The sequence below is a fragment of the Anabrus simplex genome, chromosome 8, assembly GCF_040414725.1.
Source record: "Anabrus simplex isolate iqAnaSimp1 chromosome 8, ASM4041472v1, whole genome shotgun sequence".
NCBI classification, from domain to species: Eukaryota; Metazoa; Arthropoda; class Insecta; order Orthoptera; family Tettigoniidae; genus Anabrus; species Anabrus simplex.
This window is the reverse complement of record NC_090272.1, coordinates 201341919-201354295: the sequence shown is the minus strand read 5'-3', so window position 1 is coordinate 201354295 and position 12377 is coordinate 201341919. Positions and strand designations below refer to the sequence as shown.

The 12377-nt window shown below is 41.5% G+C and overlaps 1 protein-coding gene across 1 annotated transcript in view; it reads left to right on the top strand.

The window, feature by feature from the left end:
* Window positions 1-1175: 1175 nt before the first annotated feature.
* Window positions 1176-12377, top strand: part of LOC136878687 (carboxypeptidase D) — a 132209-nt gene continuing 121007 nt past the window's right edge. Inside the window, exon 1 of the mRNA XM_067152099.2 lies at window positions 1176-1298. The gene's annotated coding sequence lies outside the window, so the exon portion shown is untranslated. The remainder of the gene's footprint in view (window positions 1299-12377) is intronic.

Sequence of the window (12377 nt, the reverse complement as noted above, 5' to 3'; positions counted from 1 at the left end):
CTGTATTATGTAGACAGTTCCTTTTCTTCTTTCTTTCTTCTTTGTGTGTATTGGTTCATATTTTTGTCTTAAACATTAGTGTTATTTGCGGTTCTTAGTACTCGTATTTTAAGTTTATCAGTGTCATTGTATTAATAAATACAGTATTAATATGTGTGTGTTTAAGTGTAAGAACGGGCCATGAGCCCTAACTTCGCCACAGAAAATAAAGGACCGGGCGAATTGGCGGTGCGGTTAGGAGCGCGCAGCTGTGAGCTCGCATACGGGAGATAGTGGGTTCGAACCCCACTGTCGGCAGCCCTGAAAATGGTTTTCCGTGGTTTCCCATTTTCACACCAGGCAAATGCTGGGACTGTACCTTAATTAAGGCCACGGCCGCTTCCTTCCCATTGCTAGGCCTTTCCAGTCCCATTGTCGCCATAAGACCTATCTGTGTCGGTGCTACGTAAAGCAACTAGAAAAAAAATAAAGGCTTTATCTATCTACAATTCGTTGTAAAACTGTTGACCTTGATCGTATTGTCCTTGTTCTTTATTTTAATGTAAGATCTTGTAGTGTACTGCAATCTGAATATCGTCCGGCTCCATGGCTAAATGGTTAGCGTGCTGGCCTTTGGCCACAGGGGTCCCGGGTTCGATTCCCAGCAGGGTCGAGAATTTTAACCATCATTGGTTAATTTTGCTGGCAAGGGGGCTGGGTGTATGTGTCATCATCATAATCTCATCCTCATTACGAGCAGGTCGCCTACGGGAGTCAAATCAAAAGACCTGCACCTGGCGAGCCGAACATGTCCTCGGACACTCCCGGCACTAAAAGCTATACGCCATTTCATTTCATCTGAATATCAACGTAATTCACTTGTCAGTGTCCTTATAATGACAAGACATGCAAGCGTGCACCACACACGCACCTTCATTATGGTATATCAGCATTTTGTGACTGTAGTCCCCTCCATCGGCCGATCCTGGCTAGAGACAGGCCTCGGTCAGGCCTGGTGGGTTCCTTCCAACCCCTGATCTGTTAGTGGAACTAGAAGCATGTTTCAGGCGGTGCAGATTGAGTTGAACGTTAGCTCTACTAAGGAAAAAGCTTCTTTGTATTCACAACATGTAAGCTACTTTGTTTCATTCGTGTAGGGCACCTCGAGTCTGGCCAGAAGAAACAGTGCACTGGGCGTGTTGACATCTGAATGTTTATCCGCGTTATCTAGTGAGAGTCGGGCTGGTCTCCCGGAGAGCTTGGTCAGTTCCTGCTAGTGGTCAGTGTGCAGCAGCACAGTGCGGAGAGCAACGCTTAGGGTGAGTGTTCGTCAGCCTACTTTATTATACAGCATGGCGACTGATCACACATCAAACATTATATCTATAGGACCAATTGTTTCTGAGGAAAGTGTACCTAATATTTATTTATTTTTATTTTGAATCACTGCACAAAATATATCAAATATACATTTTTTTTTGCTATTTGCTTTACGTCGCACCGACACATATATGTCTTATGGCGACGATGGGATAGGAAAGGCCTAGGAATTGGAAGGAAGCGGCCGTGGCCTTAATTAAGGTATAGCCCCGGCATTTGCCTGGTGTGAAAATGGGAAACCACGGAAAACCATCTTCGGGGCTGCCGACAGTGGAGCTCGAACCCACTATCTCCCGATTACTGGATACCGGCCGTACTTAAAATATACAAATTAAACGGAATTTTGCTTCCTGAATACGGTAACGGAGTAATATCCACATATAGATTAATGCACCTAGATTTTTTTAAATCTTTCTTTCTTTTTATTTCTTTCTTTTATAATCCGTTTATCCACTAGGGTTTGTTATTCCCTCGGATTCAGCGAGGGATCCCACCTCTACCGCCTCAATGGCAGTGTCCTGGAATGTGAGACTTGGGGTCGGGGAGGACACAACTGGGGAAAAGGACCTGTACCTCGTCCACGCAGCCTCACCTACTATGCTGAACAGGAACCTTGTGGTGGGGGGGGGGGGAGTATAGGAAGATCGGATGGGATAGACAACGAAGAGGAGGCGGCTGTGGCCTTTAAGTTAGGTAGAAAACCACTTCGAGGATGGCTGAGGTGGGAATTAAAGACCACCTCAGTTGACCTCCCGAGGTGGAGTGGGCCCCGTTCCAGCACTCGTACCACATTTCAAATTTCGTGGCAGAGCCGGGAATCGAACCCATGCTTCCGCGAGTGGCATCTAATCATACTAACCATTACACCATATAGGCAGACAGATTAAAACATATTTTTTATTATTACATAAAACGACTGATATCCATTTTACAGGTTTTTCAAACGTATTCAGTTGTAGTCCGACTCATTGGCTGAATGGTCACTGTTGAGGTCTTCGGTTCAGAGGACCCTGGATTCGATTCCCGGCCCGGTCGGGGATTTTAATCGCGTCTGATTAATTCTTCTGGCCCGGGGACTGGCTGTTTGTGTTTGTTCCAACACTTTCCTCTTTATATTCAGACAACACACTACACTACCAACCACCACAGAAATACGCAATAGTAATTACATCCCTCCATATAGAGTTGCGTCAGGAAGGGCATCCGGCCATAAACAGAGCCAAATCCACATGCCCGACACAGTTCGCACCCGCGATCCCACAGATGTAGGAAAGCGGTGGAATAATAATAATAATAATAATAATAATAATAATTTACTTTATTTCAATATTTTCTTGCGGAAGAGATCTGTTAAGGGCGTCTTCAGCTGCCATATGTAGCATTATTATTATTATTATTATTATTATTATTATTATTATTATTATTATTATTATTATTATTATTATTATTATTATTATTATTATTATTATTATTATTATTATTATTATTATTATTATTATTATTATTATTATTATTATATAATTCGCTGGGGCCATCAAGGACCATGTTAAGTCTTGTTGCACTTGACACTGAACTTGGCCTTCTTTAGAGCCCAAATTTCCCTCATTCTTTGTGAGTGGGCCTGCTTACGCTCCTCTGTCCAAGGGGCACCGTGTCTTCTCTTCGGTTGCTCGTCTCGGTTTAGCCCGTTCGTCAATATTTTCTTGCGGAAGAGATCTCTGTTAAGGGCGTCTTCAGCTGCCATATATAGCATTTGCAGGTCTTCTTTGGTATTTCTAAACCAGGGAATTGTGAATCAAAAAAGTGAAAGATTTCTTTAGTTAACTTTCTTCCGTCCATTCTTTTCAGATGACCGTAAAATCGTGCCCGTCTTTTTCTGATTGTGTCGGTAATGTTCTCTATTTTGCTGTAGACTTCCTTGTTGGATCTCTTTTGATGGATTCCATTTCTGTACTTTGATCCCAAGATTCCTCTCACAATTTTGCGTTCTCTTTTCTCCAGTTCTTCAAGGAGTCCTTTGTTGGCATTTAGAGACAGGGTTTCGGCTGCATATAGAACTACTGGCTTCAGAACTGTTTCATAGTGACGTATCTTGGTGTTTTGGGAAAGGCATTTTTTGTTTTAGATTGTGCGGGATGTTTGGTAGGCTATTTCCAGTTTGCGTACTCGCTCCTGAAGTGCTTCTTTGTCCAGTCCATTTGTCATGATGATCTCACCCAGGTATTTGAATTTGTCTACTCGGGTGATGTCCCCGTATTTTGTATGGAGTTTTGGTGGAGCCTCTTTGATGTTAGTCATTACTTCTGTTTTCTCAAACGATATCTGCAAACCAGTTTGTTCGGCAATTTCCTTTAAAATTTCAACTTGAGCTCTAGCGTTTTCTATGTCGTTTGAGAGAACAGCAATATCATCGGCAAATGCTAAGCAGTCTGTTGCGATCCCCTTGGATTTGGTTCCTATTCTCAATGGACTGTAGACTGTATTATTATTATTATTATTATTATTATTATTATTATTATTATTATTATTATTATTATTATTATTCAGTTATACACAGGATAAATTATACATAATTATGTCTAATATGAAAGCCTACCTTGGTACAAAGAGAAGAGATAAAAAAAATATGGTAGATACACCATAGATCAAACACTTATTTACAGCTGGATGCATTGCACTTATGTTTCTATCCGTTCTTTTTGCCCTTGACTTCACAGTCATCATTTCCAGTGACTGGAAACTATCTAATGTTCACATCCAATTGTCACACAGTTTAAGTTGCAGAGTGTGTGAACTGAATATCCATGGGGATGCTGAAATAATATTTTAATATGTTAAAGAGATGTAAAACATGGGAGGTAATCGAACTAATAGCTGCCTCTGTGGATCAGTGGTAGAGTATTGGCCTCCGGATTCCAAAGTAGCAGGTTCAGACCCGGCAGAGGTAGTCGAATTTTTGAAGGGTGGAAAAAAGTACATTCGACACTCCATGTCGTACGATATCGGCATATCAGAGATCTCTGGTGACACATTAAAACTCAGCCAGAGACGCCCAAAAGAGATTCTGTTTATTCTGCCATTTAGAAGGCCTAGAGCAATACGAAACTTCGAATTTGACGAGCAGACAGCCAGATGGCGTCGAATTAAAATGTCTGCACAGGGCAGCTGAGGCCATGCGATTATTATTTATCGAACTAATATCGATCATTTAATGTAAGAATTGGAATTTTTCACGTAAAAGAGGATTTCATTACACATGTCATAACTGTTAACGAAAAATATTTCTTAGATATTAAATAGGGTCTGTTCCTGTGGTTTAGTGGTTAGCGTGATAAGCTGCCACCCCTGGAGGGCCGGGTTCGATTCCCGGCTCTGCCACGGAATTTGAAACGTGGTACGACGGCTGGAACGGGGTCCACTCAGCCTCGGGAGGTCAAATGAATAGAGGGGGTTCCATTCTCACCTCAGCCATCCTCGAGGTGGTTTTCCACTTCTCCAGTTGAGGCCGCCGACCCAAGTTTCACGTTCCAGGACACTACCCTTGAGGCGGTAGTGGTGGGATACCTCGCTGAGACCGAGGGAAAAACCGACCCCGGAGAGTAAACAGATTAAAAAAGAAAGAAAGAAAGAAAGAAAGAAAGAAAGAAAGAAAGAAAGAAAGAAATTAAATAGGACTTGGGATAAGGATTATTCAACCAAGAACGAATACATACTATACAATCACTACGGATAATGTATATTTTGCCTGTAAAAGTACGATGACAAACCCAGTGGCAGTTTTAGTTTAAATTAACTTTAGTAGTATACACTCGTTTATGGAGCAATACGCTTTCTCCAAAATTATATTTGTTTACTATTCGTGTACATGTTTCCCTGTGTTTTAATTCTCTTATACTACCAGTTTTCTAGACTTTTATACCCTTAAATAAGGAATTTTCTCTAGTAAAGATAACCTGTGCGATGGGAATTTTGTTATCCACTTATTTTTAGTAATAGTCCGACTCGTTGGCTGAACGGTCAGCGTACTGGCCTTCAGTTCAGAGGGTCCCGGGTTCGATTCCCGGCCGAGTCGGGGATTTTAACCTTAATTGGTTAATTCCAATGGCACGGGGGCTGGGTGTATGCGTTGTCTTCATCATTTCATCCTCATTACGACGCGCAGGTCGCCTACGGGAGTCAAATAAAAAGACCTGCACCTGGCGAGCCGAACCCGTCCTGGGATATCCCGGCACTAAAAGCCATACGACATTTCTTTTCATTTTTTAGTAATATAGACCTAATTATGATTTACTTGCATGTTAGTATAGTACCGTATTCAATGTTCTCGTGAACGCGGTTCAGATTTTCATGGTAACAGTAATTCTCAAACTAGGCCTAACTATTTGTGTACTTAAATTGTTGCCTGACATACCGAGAAGGAGTACTTCCTACGTCATGTTCTACTAAAAGGATAAACAATAAGTTCCTTTTGCAGTGGTCAGCCAAGTTAAGTTAAGAACTAAGGTGAAATAATGTCCGCTTGACAAGAATACGAAGTGCTGATGGAGTATTTTCCTTCCAGGCCATAAAGACATTCATTAGCTATTTTTAATGTGGTTTCCGTTACAGTTTTCATACAAATCCCGTAGCCTAATCCTCGGTTACCTCGTTTCAAATCGGTCAGCTGCGTATTGGTCTATGATAGCTTTCCGAACTGGGCTAAAGATTAATTGTTCAAGTTTAACTTAAAATGTATCTGTTTTTCTGTATACTTTGTCCTCAGGTCCAATCTCCATTTGGGGAAGTCGAAATAAATAAATAAATAAATAAATAAATAAATAAATAAATAAATAAATAAATAAATAAATAAATAAATAAATAAATAAAATACGTAAGTAATCCGTGTCCGTTCATCTACTGATACATCAAGGAAACCTTTTTCAGGGTAAAATTTCGGCATTCAGTCGTCTCTTAAAATCTATAGCAAATGAAGAGACATACACACGTATTTATTTATGTATTTATGTATGTATTTATTTATTTATTTATTTATTTATTTATTTATTTATTTATTTATTTATTTATTTATTTATTTATTTATTTATTTATTGTGAGCCAGTAGCGAATTTAATATTTCTTCACCCCTAGACACACACCCACAACAGAAAGAAAAAGCACAAGAGTCAAGTATTTGAAATAACTACAGAATGTTGTGCACCGTAAAAGCAATATTTAAAATTACTCAAAACCAGAGTATTCAGAAACTGAGAACTTAAAGATGAAAATAAACTCACAAATCATAGCAGTGCAGCGGTTATGATTTATGATAGAAAAATCCTTTTGTCTCTGAACTTTCCAAGAAAATGTATGACTTGTCGACGTCAGACAAACCGCTGCTATTTAGAGATTATGGTTAGCAAGGAAGGGGACACGGAGCGAGTTGGCTACGTGGTTTGGGCACGTAGCTGAGAGATTGTATTCGGGAAATAGTTCGACCCTCACTATCAACAGGCATAATTTGATGTCACACTTTCACATCAGACAATTGTCGTTGCTGAAAGTTAATTAAGGCCGTTATCTTTCCTTGCCAGTCCTAGCCGTGTTGTATCCCATCGCCGTGAAGAGAACCTACAGTGCGTCACATCACCAGAATAAATAAAAATAATTGTATTGCTTTTTCTTACAATTTGCTGTGCGTCGCACCGACACAGATAGGTCTTATGGCGACGATAGGATAGCAGAGGGCAAAGAGTGGGAAGCGGCCGTGGTCTTAATTAAGATACATCCCCAGCATGTATCTGGTGTGAAAATGGGAAACCACGGAAAACTATCTTCAGGGATGCCGACAGTGGGATTCGAACCCACTATCTCCCTAATGAGAAGTCACACCTGCGCGGCCTTAACCGCACGCCCAACTATCTCGGTCAATAATAATAATAATAATAATAATAATAATAATAATAATAATAATAATAATAATAATAATAATAATAATAATAATAATCTTCTTTTTCTACCGCTTTTCCCACACCTGTGGGGTCGCGGGTGCGAACTGTGTTGCACATGTGGATTTGGCCATGTCTTACGGCCGGATGCCCTTCCTGACGTCAACCATATATGGAGGGATGTAATCACTATTGCGTGTTTCTGTGGTGGTTGGTAGTGTAGTATGTTGTCTGAATATAAAGAGGCAAGTGTTGGGACAGACACAAACATCCAGTCCCCGGGCCAGAAGAATTAATCAGAGGTGATTAAAATCCTCGACCTGGCCGGGAATCGAACCCGGAACCCTCTGAACCGAAGGCCTCAACGCTGACCATTCGGCCAATGAGTCGGACTCGGTCAGTGGTGGTGGTGGTGATTATTGTTTTAAGAGGAAGTACAACTAGGCAACCATCCTCTATATAACACTAATCAGAGAGAAAAAGGGAAGGGGTCCGACACTTCGGAAAATGAAGCTATCGGCCAACGGAAGACAAGGGCCACGAAGGGCGTGAAAATGAAAGACTCCCTAGCCCTCGCAAACCTAATAGCGTCGGGGTCGGAAAAGAGCAAGAGTTGACCAAGGGAGGTCGGATAGGATAGATGAAAGTGAGGAACCTGGCACAAGTAAGTGGAATCAATGCCAGGACTCAGCTAGGGGCCCCGTGGTCGCCAACCCACGCTCCAAAGTTCAGAGCCCCTGGGGCCCCTTTTAGTCGCCTCTTACGACAGGCAGGGGATATCGTGGGTGTTATTCTACCGCCCCCCACCCACAGGGGGGACTCGGTCAATAATAATAATGATAATAATAATAATAATAATAATAATAATAATAATAATAATAATAATAATAATAATAATAACTGTGGAAATATCATGACAAACAAACACCCAGAGAAAATCTCAGACATTTAGGAAAATACGTTTGAAATTTTACGGACATTATTCTCAGAATGAGTAATGAGAAATTGATCAAAATAATTCTGAACCTCGCCCTGTGAATTATAGTAAAAATCAACTGGCTGTTTGAAGTAAGACAAGATCTTCAGGAAATGGTATTGTATTAGACAGATCGAAGTTCAGAAAATTAGTCGACAGTCACCGCTTTACAGACCATCCAAACACTACCATCAACAAAACCCGGTCAGAAGATCGCAAGAGGAGCCACAGTGAGGCGATGAAGGGATTTTGGGAGAGAAGACATAGGCAACGACAACAGTTAAATAAGTTCCATGGTCGGGCATAACGAAGAAAGGAAAAGAATAGTAATTACGGGTTTCATCGCTGTGGAAAGTGGCATACTGGAGGAAACCTTACAATTTAACTTGGTCTTGTTCTGCTTCCTCTGATTTGAACCACAGCTCTCTCACACGAATATCCTGTGCGTCTGTGGTTGACTTTCGACTTAGAGAGTCGTGGTTTTCATCACAGGAAGAGTAGTGAGCTGTTCGCGAAACCTGATGTTTTCCTTCAGTTCGTCTCGTTCGGTCACAGCATAAACCCAAAAATCACATAAGTAGACTATTAGTACTACACATCGTTTTGACCTCTTAGGGACCGCAGTGAACACTTTTCTTTCTCGATTCCAAGTACTCCTTTGTCTGGAGGTTTTTATGAAAGAATGTTCTTGAGAGTCCGCCTTCTCAATACTTTATGTATTGCATGTATAACATTAGAATGTCTAATTGCGGGACATGTTTCGCCTAACATTTATAGGCATCTTCAGCCGCTTTCCTATATCGAAGATTAAAATTGCTAACAAAACCCTACCGGGTGAGTTGGCCGTGCGGTTAGGTCCACGCAGCTGTGAGCTTGCACCCGGGAGATAGTGGGTTCGAACCCCACTGTCGGCAGCCCTGAACATCATTTTCTGTGGTTTCCCATTTTCATACCAGGCAAATGCTGGGGTTGTACCTTAAGGAGGCGGCCAATTTCTTCCAACTCCTAGCCCTTTCCTATCCCATCGTCGCCATAAGACCTATCTTTGTCGGTCAAGTTGTAAAAAAAAAAAAAAAAAAAAAAAATCCTACGCCCATTATACACTTGTATGTCACTGGTAAAAGTTGTTGAACTAACATAGGCTACTCTGTAAAAACATTTATGATTAATATGCATTACAACTTATAAAAACACCCAAAACTTTATTTGCACATTTCATAAAGTTCCCTTGTATAAAAGTTCAATATTGTGAATTTATAATGTACAGTTGTAGTGGTCAGTGATCTGACTATTGTGTCCTTACGGTGTTTAAAATATGTTAAAATTTTGACTGCCTTCTGTTGCGTTGATCAGAAGAGGGGACTTCTCGAGATTGTTCTTTCAGCTAAATCTTGGAACTGAAAAATGAAATGTCGTATGGCTTTTAGTGCCGGGATATCCCAGAAAGGGTTCGGCTCGCCAGATCCAGGTCTTTCTATTTGACTCCCGTAGGCGACCTGCCCGTCGTGATGAGGATGAAATGATGATGAAGACAACACATACACCCAGCCCCCGTGCCGTTGGAATTAACCAATTAAGGTTAAAATCCCCGACCCGGCCGGGAATCGAACCCGGGACCCTCTGAACCGAAGGCCAGTACGCTGACCGTTCAGCCAACGAGTCGGACATCTTGGAACTCATATGCTCCGTAATGAGATAGGAATTGATGAGATTTATAACTTGTAAAATAATACTCGAGGTATCGAAGAAGTGGCTGCGCGGTTTGGGTTAGTTTGGATTCGGGAGATAGTGGGTTAGAACCCCACTGTCGGCAGCCCTGAAGATAGTTCTCCGTGGTTTCCCATTTTCACACCTTAGCCTTTAGGCTATCTCCTCATTCCGAGTTGTTTCCTCCCATTGTTCCCACCTGCTTGTACCAGCAGTCATTCTCACTACATTCATGTCTCTTACTTCTAACATATGAAACATATGGAAAAGATATCCTATGTCCACCCAGATTTCACTCCCGTACAGTAAAGTTGGTCTGAAACTCGTGTAAAGATAGCTTCGTCCGAGTGTTGAATTACTTCTTACAGAATACTGTTGATCGCAACTGCGAGCTCACTGTATTAGCTTTACAGCACTTCTATTCAGTATCTCTTACTATACAACTATCCTGTGAGAACACACATCCTAAATACTTGAAATGATCTACCTGTTCCTGTTTTGTATTTCAAACCTCATATTCAGTTCACTTAGGTTTCTTCCCTACCTATATCACATTATTATTATTATTATTATTATTATTATTATTATTATTATTATTATTATTATTATTATTATTATTTTTCTTAATCCGTTTACCCTGAAGGGTTGGTATTTTCCCTCGGACTCGGCGAGGGATCCCACCTCTACTACGTCAAGGACAGTGTTCTGGAGCGTGAGACATTGAATGGGGGATACAACTGGCAAGGAGGACCAGTACCTCGCCCAGGCGGCCTCACCTGTTATGCTGAACAGGGGCCTTGTGTCGGGGATGGGAAGAGTGGAAGCGATAGACATGGAAGAGGGAAGGAAGCGGCCGTGGCCTTAAGTTAGGTACCATCCCGGCATTTGCCTGGAGGAGAAGTAGGAAACCACGGAAAACCCCTTCCAGGATGGCTGAGGTGCGAATCGAACCTCCCTCTCCTCAGTTGACCTCCCGAGGCTGATTGAACCCCGTTTCAGCCCTCTTACCACTTCTCAAACTTCGTGGCTGAACCGGGAATCGAACCTGGGGCCGCGGGGTTAGCAGCTACTCACAATAACCACTAGACCACAGAAGCGGACATTATTATTATTATTATTCATTCATTCAACTTCGCTAATCGGCCAACTAGGGACCACGATAAGCCTCACTTTACATTCTGGCATTTGTTCGTCTTTCGCTTGATCCACATCGTCTTCATTAGCTCACTGTGTTTAGCACGACCACCAGTTGCCCGTTTTTCGTCCCGGAAAGTCCCAAAAGTCTTGATGGCTGCTCTGAAAAGATTTCGGTCTTGTGCATCTTCTGAAAAAAGTAGGATGTTTGTTCAGTTTTGGGAAGGAAATTTTGTTTTTCTTCTTCGAAGAAAAGAGGAGAGAAGAGAAGGGCAAAAGCCATCAGGATGAGTCATAGAAGTCCGTGGCCTTGTGTCACAACTTAGCGAGTGTTAGTAATCACGTAGGCCTGGTTAGTGTTCACTAGGGTTCGTTGTGACGTTATACGGGTGGATATCTTGGAGTTTTCCAATGTCCTTAAGTGTACCGTACAGTACTATAACATTACGAGTGTGACCAGTATTGTCAGTCCCGCTGATGAATTTAATGCGTTACAAGTGATAGATTTTCATCTTACTGTAATCCGATCGTGAGGGAGGAATTTATCTGATAATTAGACCTTTCCTATAAACAAATGTTGGCTATTTTTTCACATTAGCTGTATGTTTTGTTAAACGACGTAATGAGGCTGCCCCATCAGCTGTCCTCCCAATAAAACGATGGCGAAATGATGCCACAAGAAAACACTGTGGAAAGAAAGTTCGGAAAAAAGCTCAGATATCTTTTTGATACAAAGCACATCATAGTAATACTGTACTTAAGAATAATAATTTGTGTACATATTTATTATTATTATTATTATTATTATTATTATTATTATTATTATTATTATTATTATTATTATTATTATTATTATTATTATTATTTGCTAGTTGCTTTACGTCGTACCGACACAGATAGTTCTTATGGCGACGATGAGACAGAAAAGGCCTGGGAATGGGAAGGAGCAGGCGTGGCCTTAATGAAGGTACAGCTCCAACATTTGGCTGGTGTGAAAATGTAAAACCACGGGAAACCATCTTCAGGGCTGCCGACAGTGGGGTTCGAACCCACTATCTCCCGGATGCGAGCTCACAGCTGCGCGCTCCTAACCGCACGGCCAACTGCCCGGTATTATTATTATTATTATTATTTATTTCCTTCTTATTCGTTTACCCTCCAGGGTTTGTTTTTCCCTCGGACTCAGCGAATGATCCCACCTCTACCGCTTCAAGAGCAGTGTCCTGGATTGTGAGACTTTGGGTCGTGGGGATACAGGTGGGGAGGAGGACCAGTAC